This window comes from Osmerus mordax, chromosome 11, assembly GCF_038355195.1.
Source record: "Osmerus mordax isolate fOsmMor3 chromosome 11, fOsmMor3.pri, whole genome shotgun sequence".
NCBI lineage: Eukaryota > Metazoa > Chordata > Actinopteri > Osmeriformes > Osmeridae > Osmerus > Osmerus mordax.
This window is the reverse complement of record NC_090060.1, coordinates 3,430,970-3,441,703: the sequence shown is the minus strand read 5'-3', so window position 1 is coordinate 3,441,703 and position 10,734 is coordinate 3,430,970. Positions and strand designations below refer to the sequence as shown.

Sequence of the window (10,734 nt, the reverse complement as noted above, 5' to 3'; positions counted from 1 at the left end):
GGCCTTTTTGAGAGGGAGCTTCAGACTGAAGAAACCAGCTGGTGGGGATGACTAATGCCTGACTGAGGCGAGAGGGAGCAGGAGGTCTGCTTCAGTTCCATCAGACATGAAATGTCACAGGAAGTTCAATCTTCTGAACATGGTGACTCCACAGTTCCTTTCCCCTCCATGCTGAGTGCACGGGAGTCGAGTCTCTGTGTTTGAAATGCAAATAGATTCCGCTGGCATGCTTAATTTCATGGAGGAATTAATTGGGTTTCTATTATTCATATTCCATTACTTCTTCCGGTTGTTCATTCTCTGCCTAATTGTAAATTAAACCACATAAATGAACAGATGAATGCATCGACAGGCCTATCCTTTAGTGCTACGAACACCAAATCCAGTGCCAAGCATAGGATACACGGTGGATCCATTTAATGAATCAAATACAATTCAAGATTCAACCCACGTCAGATTGAATTTCTGACAGACTAAAATAGAAATCTCTGCAGTTTCCTTAGAGATAAAAGTAACTTGATATTGCTTTTTTCACCCAGTCTCCTCCCACCTTACATCCTGTCATTCTAACCACCATCAGACAGGTGACAACAATGAATCAGAATAAAATGCAACAATCTTCATCGAATTAACTGTGAATGTAAATTGCTTTCCACATCCAAGCATTATTAAGTAAAATATTGTATTTGATTCAGAACATTTTGGGTGCTTTGTCTAGGGCCTACTACTTGTAGAGTGCAATATTGCATGAGACAGTTTCTGGAACGAGAGTTGATTTAAAACTGCTGTGCACCAATGAGATTGTTTGTCACTTTTTAATGTCCCTTTTTCACTTTCATTGCTATCACAATGACCAATTAAAACTTCATATGCTTATTGATTACCACTATCATCAACAGTATATTTCACATAATACAGTAAGTGACTATGAACATATTTTACATAATTAATAAAGGAGCTCGGCAGCTGGTCAGAACAGGACATATAAGAGGATGGCTGTGGAAACCATGGCTACTGGATTCTGATTATAATGCTTTTCAAACAAGTGCCAGAGCTCAACACAGTAGGACTCATTAAGCCACAAAAATTCTGGTTTAATGATGAAAGGGGTTGAGAGGTTCCACCCCACTCATTCAAAAACAATTGGATCAATCAGGGTCAGTGTGTTTACGCAAAAACGTAGCCTATAGAGGTTACAAACAATTCGATAGCCAGGCTTTCTTGTGCAGTGTCTTGGGGGCCATAAGGTGTAAATAAGTCTTTGTGTGGAGTGTATGAAGGTAGCCTACAGGGTGCATTGATTTTCACATTGCATACCATTGTCTATTTCAGTCAAATATTTTGACAATGACAATTTTGAAAATGTCTATTGAGCCCCAAAGCTTACTTTTACCAGAATCAAGCAATAATTAAGGTATGGAACAAGTTTTGACCGTGGGTTCACGCTCTCCTCTATACCCTGGTACCTTAGTGCAGGTCTGCAGGAGAGCAGGCGATAAAAGAACGAACTCCGCCCACTAGTCCATTCCGTTGAATTACTTGCCCGGTGTTCACGGAGAAGGCATGCTCTTGCCACAGACAGGAATGAAACGGTGGTGGAATATTTACTGAGAATGTGTGGTAGACGGATACTAGCCCTAATGTGCAATACGCCCTCATCGTAGAACTTAAAATAATATTCGCTTTTTTCTACAAGTTTGCAGAGCAAATTTTATTTGGTCTTTAGTGTTTGTCAAACCTTTGTTGCCGACCCACCTAACTAGGCCACCTACTGACATCTGACCGTCCCCATGTGTCGCTTAACGGCTTTTTTACGGACTCTGACTCACACCCTGAAACAGTTTCGCTGCGAACGACTCAAATAGAAGGTAAGTTTTGTCAAATAGATTATCGTGCTGTACCAGTAGGCTACAGCTTAAATCTAGCTGGTTGTTGTTTGACTTTACACACGAATAGCATCAATCACAATAGCCAATATCGTTTCATGTTGGCAACAAAAAAAACAAGACATTTGTTCAACCAATATTGTAGGCTACGAGGAACTATTGCCTAATTAGGAATGCCATTAATATATATTTGTAACTTTACTCATTTAAAATGAATGTAGCCTATTGGACTAGGTCAAGTATTGTTTCTTTTGAAGAGCCGCTTCACCGGTTGTCTCTCGTGCATGGTCATTCATTAAATATTTAACTGAAGTAACGGGAACGCCCGACATTGAAGAAATGACTCAAGTAGGCTATTTCAATTACAAATGAACAAGTAGCCTAATACATACCTGTTTCGACTTCTAACTGGTTTTATTCTCACACCAGTTCAATGGGAATGGATAGTCTATGGGTGTTATCCTCAATAGTTTACGGATCACCACATTTGGCGTTCAAAATTAATGAATGTAGATTCAATATGACAGTCACTATGAAGTTAAAATAGATCACAACGTATATAGTTCAGTAAACTACACCCACAACAGTAATCCGTATACTTTTATCCTGTGTTTCTGTTTACCCACTCATTCACGCTCACCTTCACACACCTGGATAAGGATGGATGCTCCTTGACTATGAGTTGACTCATAGTTTGTTTGACCCCAGGTGATTGCCTTTATTTTCGTACATATTCTTCAGTCGATACTGACACACATATTTCATAATGTAATATTTGAATACATTGATTAAAACAAGATAATCTTTGCTACAATATATGATTAACTTGACATGACACTATGAGTACAATTAGTTCATGTGCGGGGTGTTTTGCTTAACATATTACATTAATAGTAACCGGCCCTTCTTGGCTAACATAATTGCTCTTTAGGCCAAACACAGTCAGAGGAATGTTTATCCCCACACAATGTGCCTGACAACAGCCAAGATCTGCTGTCTACATCTATCTAAAATAAGACATATCGCTACGGCAACCAAGTATTTCCCTCAATTCAGCTGAGATTGTTGGTATTATCCTGTGGGAGCGGAAGATGGTGAGAAACAACCTATTATTATGGTCTATCCCGGGTGACTAAAGGCAACCCACCCACTATCCACATTGCATCCTCCCTCAGGACACCCAGCCCCTATGATTCTTGTTCTGATGACTAATGTCAGTCACAGCATGCCAAGTCACGCCTCTTTGTCTATCACTAGACTAGAGAGCAAATAACATGATAGGGGCTCTGATCACTGTAGTTAATGTACTGCATGTAGATGTGTGTGTGTGTGGGGGGGGGGGGTGTCCAACAATATTAGATCAAAAAAGGAGTGACTGGAATGTAAGGTTTTTGTAATGGGCATGCTGTATTGAGTTATAAGGCCATATTGTTTGTTGGTTCGCTTTGGGGACATTCCTGTGTGAACTCTGTGTTGTTTCTGCGAGGGAAGGGAAGTGTGCCTGTCTCAACTTATTAGTTCTGTTAAGTTCTCCATTGTACTAATAACGTTTAGTTAAAATGTTTGGAACATCAGTGGCATTGGCATGTTACTTGGGCTCAGTAGTTGGAGGGGAACATCAGCTCTGTTCACAGCTCAGCACAGCAGGGGAGCTAGGCTGTTATGTCACAGTCCCTCCCCTTCCTGGACTAATAACAGCAGTTATTCAGAATCAGGGAGACTTGTTTTGGTTTCAGTCGGAGTAGTATAGTAGAAGTGTGTCAGTATTCTCACATGGTGATTCACACATCCATCAGCATTTTTAGATACTCTGTCAGTGTGAAATGCTTGTTCTTTTAAAATAAGAACATGTTTCTTTCATCTGTGAAGTCTGTTGGGTTCTATCTCTTTGTTTGAGGTTAAAGAGGGGAAAACTAAGAGACACTCAGGCCTAATCCCAATGTCCCCCCTTAAACCCTGAACCCTCACAGACTTACTTGACAGACTAAGTACAAGAGGCTGCAAGGGCAAAAAATGCTATGAATAGGAATGGGACAGCACTTTGCGGCATCATCGTAATGTTGTTGGATAAAATCTGATTAAAGCATATTTGGAATTGATCATCATAGGACAAACTACACACAGTTCTGGCAATATGAACAATCAGTGAGCTTTGTTTTTAAACTTGCATATTAAACTTTTATTTGTAACTATGTTTACGTCAGGGTTGGTTGCTCCTTCCATGCTTGTTTGTTTACCGTTCTTCTTCTTTCTTGTCTTATGAGGAAGGTTTTTCTCTCACTTACAGGCTTCCCCTGGTAACCCTCGTGTTTCACGTCACAACACTGAATTGTGGGCAATTCCCTCAGACAAATTCTGCAGAAATGCGGACTTACGAAAAGGGTGCATAAAGGGCTCAAAATGTCTTCGCAACAGCCTTCGCGTGTGTCTGACCTTGATTCAGCCCCAGCTTGGTACACACGCATGCCTGTGCACGCGCACACACACACATACACGCACATGCACACACACCGCAGTCACCTGCATTAAGAGGACATAACTCAGTGTGATGTCAACAGACACAGATGGCTACCTAGCATCCATTGCCCAAGAACACCGATGGCACCTGGACACAATCTCTTTCTCTCCTCAGATAAGTAAAGGACTTAAGGACAGCATATTGAGTTAAGGCCCCGTCTGCTTTTGTTAGTTCGCTTCAAAAGCAATGGCTTACCCTTCTGTCTGCATGCCACGGATGCTTTTGTCAGCTTTTTCCTTTTCAGGTCACAGTATCAGCCCCTGTGATCCAACCCCAGACATTTTACATTCCCCTAACCTACCGAGCAGGCAGACCAGGAAAAGATGGACAGTATAGTGGTTTTAAGACTTCTGGCACTGTTGAGCAGCATGAGACAATGAGAACATTGTGAAGTAGAGTAGGCTCATTTTTATGAGGGTGGAGTGTAGGAAATAATAGTGTGCAACATGAGATGGGTGAAAGTACTTTGTTCAGAGGACCGGGTTTGAGGGGAGGGGGCGTCTTTTTTCCCTTTCACCTGAGAAGCGTATTCATGAGTTTTTTTCAGTGGTTCTTTTCAAGGTTGGTTACATATTTGGGTCAGTGAGTCAGTTGTGTAGGGTTCTTGGTAGTTCTTACCTGCTGGAGTATGTTAAATTTGGGGTTGGGCGTCAGGATTTAGTGAAGGTGTGAATAGTTTTTGATTAATATTTAATATAATAAAGTTTTGTGTAACAAATCCCCCCGCCCCCCGGTCAGACACGGGCCAACCGACCCCCACAAATTGCTTTCTAATCTGTGGGAAACACTGTATCCTGAGATCGCCACAAAAGCACTGAAAACCCTGCTTCCATTTCCAACATCCTTTGTGAAGCGGGATTTTCTGCCGTGACAGAAATCAAACAAAATCACGGAATAAACTGGATAGGAATGCACTTCGGGTGTCACGACCGATCGAAAGCTAGCTATACAATATAACGATGGAAAACCAGGCTATGAAACGTAAGATGGTGCTGAAAAATTGAGACAAAAAGACATCACAGTCACTAGACAAAGTTTTACCAATTGAAAAACGGCTATGTTTATTTTACATTAAGCTCCAAAAACTATTTTTTCGCGCTCGCATTAGGTGTGGAAGTCGCTAACTAAGATAACATCAAAGCCAGAATGTGCATGCATTAGCAGGGCAGCTGTGGTGGCGTAGGCATATACGGGGGCCGGTTCTGGTGGGCCAGTTTGGATCAAAGTCCAGGGCCTATCTTTCCTCCCAGTCCGTCCCTGCCGGTCCGTGGTGCAAAAAAGGTTGGGGCCCGCTGATCTACAGGATACCCCTCTCTTGGTTAGTGCTAATTGTTTTAACCCTTGTGTTATCTTCGGGTCATTCTGACCCATCAGTCATTCTGACCCATCAGTCATTGTGACCCACCGTCGTATTGCGACAACTTTACCGCATACAAAAACAAAGTGAAGCATTTTCTTTTAACCGTTGGGCTGTCTCAGACCCCCCACATTGCGAAGGTTAAAAGAAAATTATTTTTATTTGTTTTTGTATTGGGTAAAATTGGGTAAACACAACGATGGTTCGTTATGAACCTTTGGGTCATGTGACCCGAAGGCAGCACGAGGGTTAATAATCTCAGTCCCACAACGACTAGCTCAACAGCGCAAATACAGGGAAAACAAAGCTGACTGATTTATTAGCTAACTGGTTTGGTAGCTATTTACTGGAGCTGGCAAACACATTCTGGGTTTTGGAGAACTGGATTATCTCCTACAGAAGAGCACATCCTAGCAGCAGGCATAATACAATTTTCCTCACCTGGAGAAGCCATCTGTCCTGCGCCTTGCTCCCAGATGAGGACCTGACTCCCGGGCCCGGGCCGGTAAATTAGTTTTACAGCTATGCTAACTGCTAGACTACCAATATGTGGGAATCGCAGGAACTAACCAGTCAAAGGGCGTACAAAAATACAGGGTGTTATCACAGTGTGGAAATATATCTAGCAACTTGTTACCACCCTGGCCTTTGCCTATGGCGTTTCTGGAACTGTCTTGCCGTTTTAGGTAGCTAGCCTAAGAAGTGAACAGCTTCTATACTGATGTTCTATCATAGGTAATCACGCACGGGTTTGTGATGTGACATTAGTTACTTAATGACATTTGTGACTGTAGCTAGCTAGTTAGCCACTGTCAGCTCCACAAAAATGTGCACAATGTCTTAACTGGGCAACAGAACCTTCCACCCGATGCAATCAAAGCTTTAGGGACCAAGACGAACATTTTGACACCAACATTGGGTATGCAGTGCAAACATTTACGGAGTTTTAAGGATGGGGAAAATAATCAATAAATAATCTTATATGAGAGAATATAGGTTGTGCCTCACCAATGGCAACACACCCATTGAGCCAAAATCTGTCTACCCCTTGTCAGTTTCATCCCCAAACTTCACGGTCCATTATTTTATAATAAGCCAGTATAGAAACAATTATATGGCAGAGTGGTGCGAGATGACTATTAAAATGTGTTTCTTGCTGTGCGCTGTAAGACTGTCACTAATATGTTATAAAAGCCAACCACAGGGAGCTTCATCTTCCCAGGAAATGTCCTACTGTATAACAAAACTGAAACAGCAGTCAATCTTCAAAAGTTATCATCCCCAGACAGAAGAAAAAAAAGAAAGGGTTTTCTTGCAAAGCACAGGCGTAATTTCCCACATGGCCTACACCTGCCGTCAGTTCAAAGACACCAGATACCAGGCAGACAGGAGCCAGTCTACAGGCCAGCCAGACTGTGTTTAAACAGAACTGCTTCTGGCCAAGCGCACCAGCCAAGCATGGATATTAGACTAAGCCTGACAGCTCAGGCATGATGCCGGCCTCAGACAAGCCGTCAGCCATCCTCTTCAAAGCAAGTTAAGCACAATAGACCATTACTCAAGCGTTCTTGGAAATGAACATAGTAGTAGCCATTACACTTTCTTGAATTCTCCAGGGGACACACTCTAAACTTCAAGAAAATACTTGGTGTTCAGTTTCACAGTGTGAAGTGTTATATACGGACAGTTGAAATTGTTGTGTGTGTGGGCGACTTGGCAACTGGTAATCCCAGTCCTGGCCTTCCCTGTCGCCACGTTGGCTAAATGGCCTCCCCTGCTGTCTTTGATGATCACCTCACCGAGGCCAGACATTCCACAGTGAGCCATAGCACCCACCCTCCTAGCTCCCTCACCCTGTCTCTGTGGAATCCTAAATCACAGGCTTTCCACACCGCAACGGTGTTGAGACGTCTGTGAATATACGTCGCACCCACACAACAACAGAGGGGACATCTCAGCGTGTCACCCAGACGTTGTGACTCACTGCAGCGGGTCATCCTTTGGCAAGCTGTTCAAAATGCTTTCGCTTGTTGGGTTTACTCTGGTTTGTTTGGAGACAGACCAGCGATAGCTAAACCCAGCAAGTGCTGGCTTTTGAATTGATTTAGAAAGCATATGCTATTATTCCGATACATTGCCTCTATGTCTTGTGTTTGGGATACTTCTACTTGTCAGTGTACAAAATGCCATTGATAATGCTATGTTGCAATGCATTGCATTGAAAATGATTGCTTGGAAATACAATTTGCGTGCCTTAGCAGTAAGGATGTTCATGATAGATTGCTTGGCTCCACCCCAGGGGAGGCCACAGCCTTCCCCGAAGCTACAAATGTACAGTATTCCTAAAATCTATTCCCAAGGCTTCTATTCCTGTATTTGTATCTGCTGACTTAGTCACTCTCCTCAGCTTGAATCAAGACCTCTCGACCTGTGAAAGGAGACCGAGGTGTATCTCCTCCTTGGAGATTCACCCGTTCCACGGTGAAAAATGAGATGGCTATCGCTTCCCGACACCTGACCCACTTCTATTCTCCTGGCACATCTAGTGTTCCATCACGGCTCCAATGAGTGGGTGACAGCCTCCTTCTTTAATCTCTTTGTTTCATTCATTTAAAATGAAATGAATGACTATAGCACCCCCCACCCCTCTCACGCTCTGTAAAATGAAAACCTGAAATGATCACTATTTAGATGTATCAGTATGCTTACCCATTTTGTCTGTGCAATGAACTGTTTGGCAGTTTATTGAATTTTTTTACAGGACATAATTCATGAGTATTGTAGTAATAGCCACCATGATGGGAAACTCTTGGTTTTGTTTTACTAAACATCTACTGGTAAAATGCGTACATGATCACTGTTAGTTTAGGTACTAAGAGTTTGTCTGTACACACTTATTCCTTGTGCAGTTATTACCTTTTGATGCTAAATAGAAAATAAATTGATTGCATTCACCTCAAATCCTGGCAATAACCTATACCAAAACACTTATAAACTACTGTTTATGTAACTTATTTAATAATAATTTATTGTAGTAATATTCTAACGGTTACATGGTCTGGCTTTGCTTGTGGTATCTATGGTTTTGTCAGTACAGGTGTGGGGGGATAATAGACACAGCCTCTGAGCAATGTCGTTCAATGTGGAATCCAGCTGGATTTAGTGGTGAGCAATGTTGGGTAACTGTGTCCAAAACAACTCGGTCTCTGCTATTATTAACCCCCACCCCTCTGTGAACTTTGCTTTCACATGCTTGCATTGAATGTAGTGTAGGTGTGTGTATCGTATGTGTGTTTTCAGTCCCCTTTTGCCTTCTTCCTTTTCAGAATGTAAATAGATTAACTTGTGGATAGTTTTATCATACTGTCGTTTCATAATCCACATTCTTAAGATATGTTTCCATCAGGGGAGTGTTTAAAAAAAAAATATATATATATAAAAAAAAATCTAGAAAGGTTATGCTGAAATGAATCTGCAGTCAGTGCAAAATTCTTCATTTGGTTCTTTCCGTTTATTTTTATGGACCCACAAAGTGAACTCCTCCCTCTGCTGAGCTTTGAAGAATGTTCTCTTGGCTCCTGAGTGTTTGTGTGGATAATATTTGTGGAGAAGCCTCGATGATTAGTAGCCCTCTCCTAGATCTTTGCTAGCTCTCTAGCTTTCCACTAGATGTTAAAAGGTCATAACGGAGAGTTGCTTTATTGCCCCTGGGGCTGCAAGCCTTGCTGAAATTTATCTGCTGTCGAGCCTGTTCCTCTCACTTCAGTCTGTCACCCACAAGGACATGCTACTGTATTTGGCTTGTCAGTTTTTGGCTCCAGTCTGGGTCCACCACATAGTTGGTAATATGTATTTATCACTTCCATTGCTATAACAGCAGAACTTAAGGGGTTTGTTGCAAAAGGGTTGAAACACTAGATTCATTTCTTTTAACCGTTTAGCCATTCTCTTTCTCTTTCCATCAAACTATATGTAAAGGGTTTGTTAGCCATCTAATGCTAGCTGTTTGCCATAAATGTATTTCCTGATTGCAATAAAATAAGACTCATCAAAGGCCAGGTGAAATGTGTGTTGGCATTTTTGGAGGCCCTGTGTAAGCATTTTAACAGCACCTCTCCTAACAAGGTCAGAAGGTTCGGCTGCCTGCATTTCTCAATAAGTTGCTGTTGGACACTGGGCACCTTTGCAGCATTTCACCTCTGTGATTTAGATTAAAGAATTCACAAAAGCAGGTGACCTTTAACAAGATAGCTTCAGGTCTTGATTCACGGATTCTGAATGATTCCCTTCATACATTTATTCAGAATGGCCCTTCTCGTCCAAAAGAATAGTAAGGTATTGAGGTATTTTAGGGGCAAACTATATATTGTGTTAAATACAGTGCTTGAAGTGGGGAAAAAAGGTGCCGGTACTCTCTTGCATTGGCAAATCATTATGAAATTTGAGATTTCTACAGTGAAAAACAAAACTTGAAAATATTGCTGGTACAACAACAATTTATTGTTATTTATTAACAACATAAATGCATAGCCGCGGGAACATATATTATCAGGGGGGTGCTGGGGGGTGGCTTAATGTTGCGGGGCGGCAGGGACGGACTGGGAGTAAAAATAGGTCCTGGACTTCAGATCCAGACTGGCCCACCAGAACCGGCCCTCGTATACGCCACCACAGCTGCCCTGCTAATGCATGCATAGTCTGTGTTTGTTGTGATTGCTAGTTCGGGAGTTCGATACTTAATGCTTGCGCGCATAAAAAAAAAAGCGCAACTTTTTTGGCCTTTAGTTGAGCGCAAAATAGTTTTGAGCTATGTGTAAAATAAACATTGCCGTTTTTTAATTGGTAAAACCTTGTCCGGCACCTTTTCTTGCCTACCGGTACGCAAGAAAAGGTGCCGGTATGCTTACCGGCCCACTTCGAGCACTGGTTAAATACATTGTAACACATTACATAGTAGATTGTGTCAACTCACT

The 10,734-nt window shown here is 42.0% G+C and overlaps 1 protein-coding gene across 3 annotated transcripts in view; it reads left to right on the top strand.

The window, feature by feature from the left end:
- The first annotated feature begins 1,566 nt into the window (after nucleotides 1-1,566).
- The window catches only part of gdpd5b (glycerophosphodiester phosphodiesterase domain containing 5b), a 46,422-nt gene continuing 37,254 nt past the window's right edge, over nucleotides 1,567-10,734 (top strand). For all 3 annotated transcript variants that reach the window (XR_010877799.1, XM_067246780.1, XM_067246779.1), the window contains exon 1: nucleotides 1,567-1,868. The gene's annotated coding sequence lies outside the window, so the exon portion shown is untranslated. The remainder of the gene's footprint in view (nucleotides 1,869-10,734) is intronic.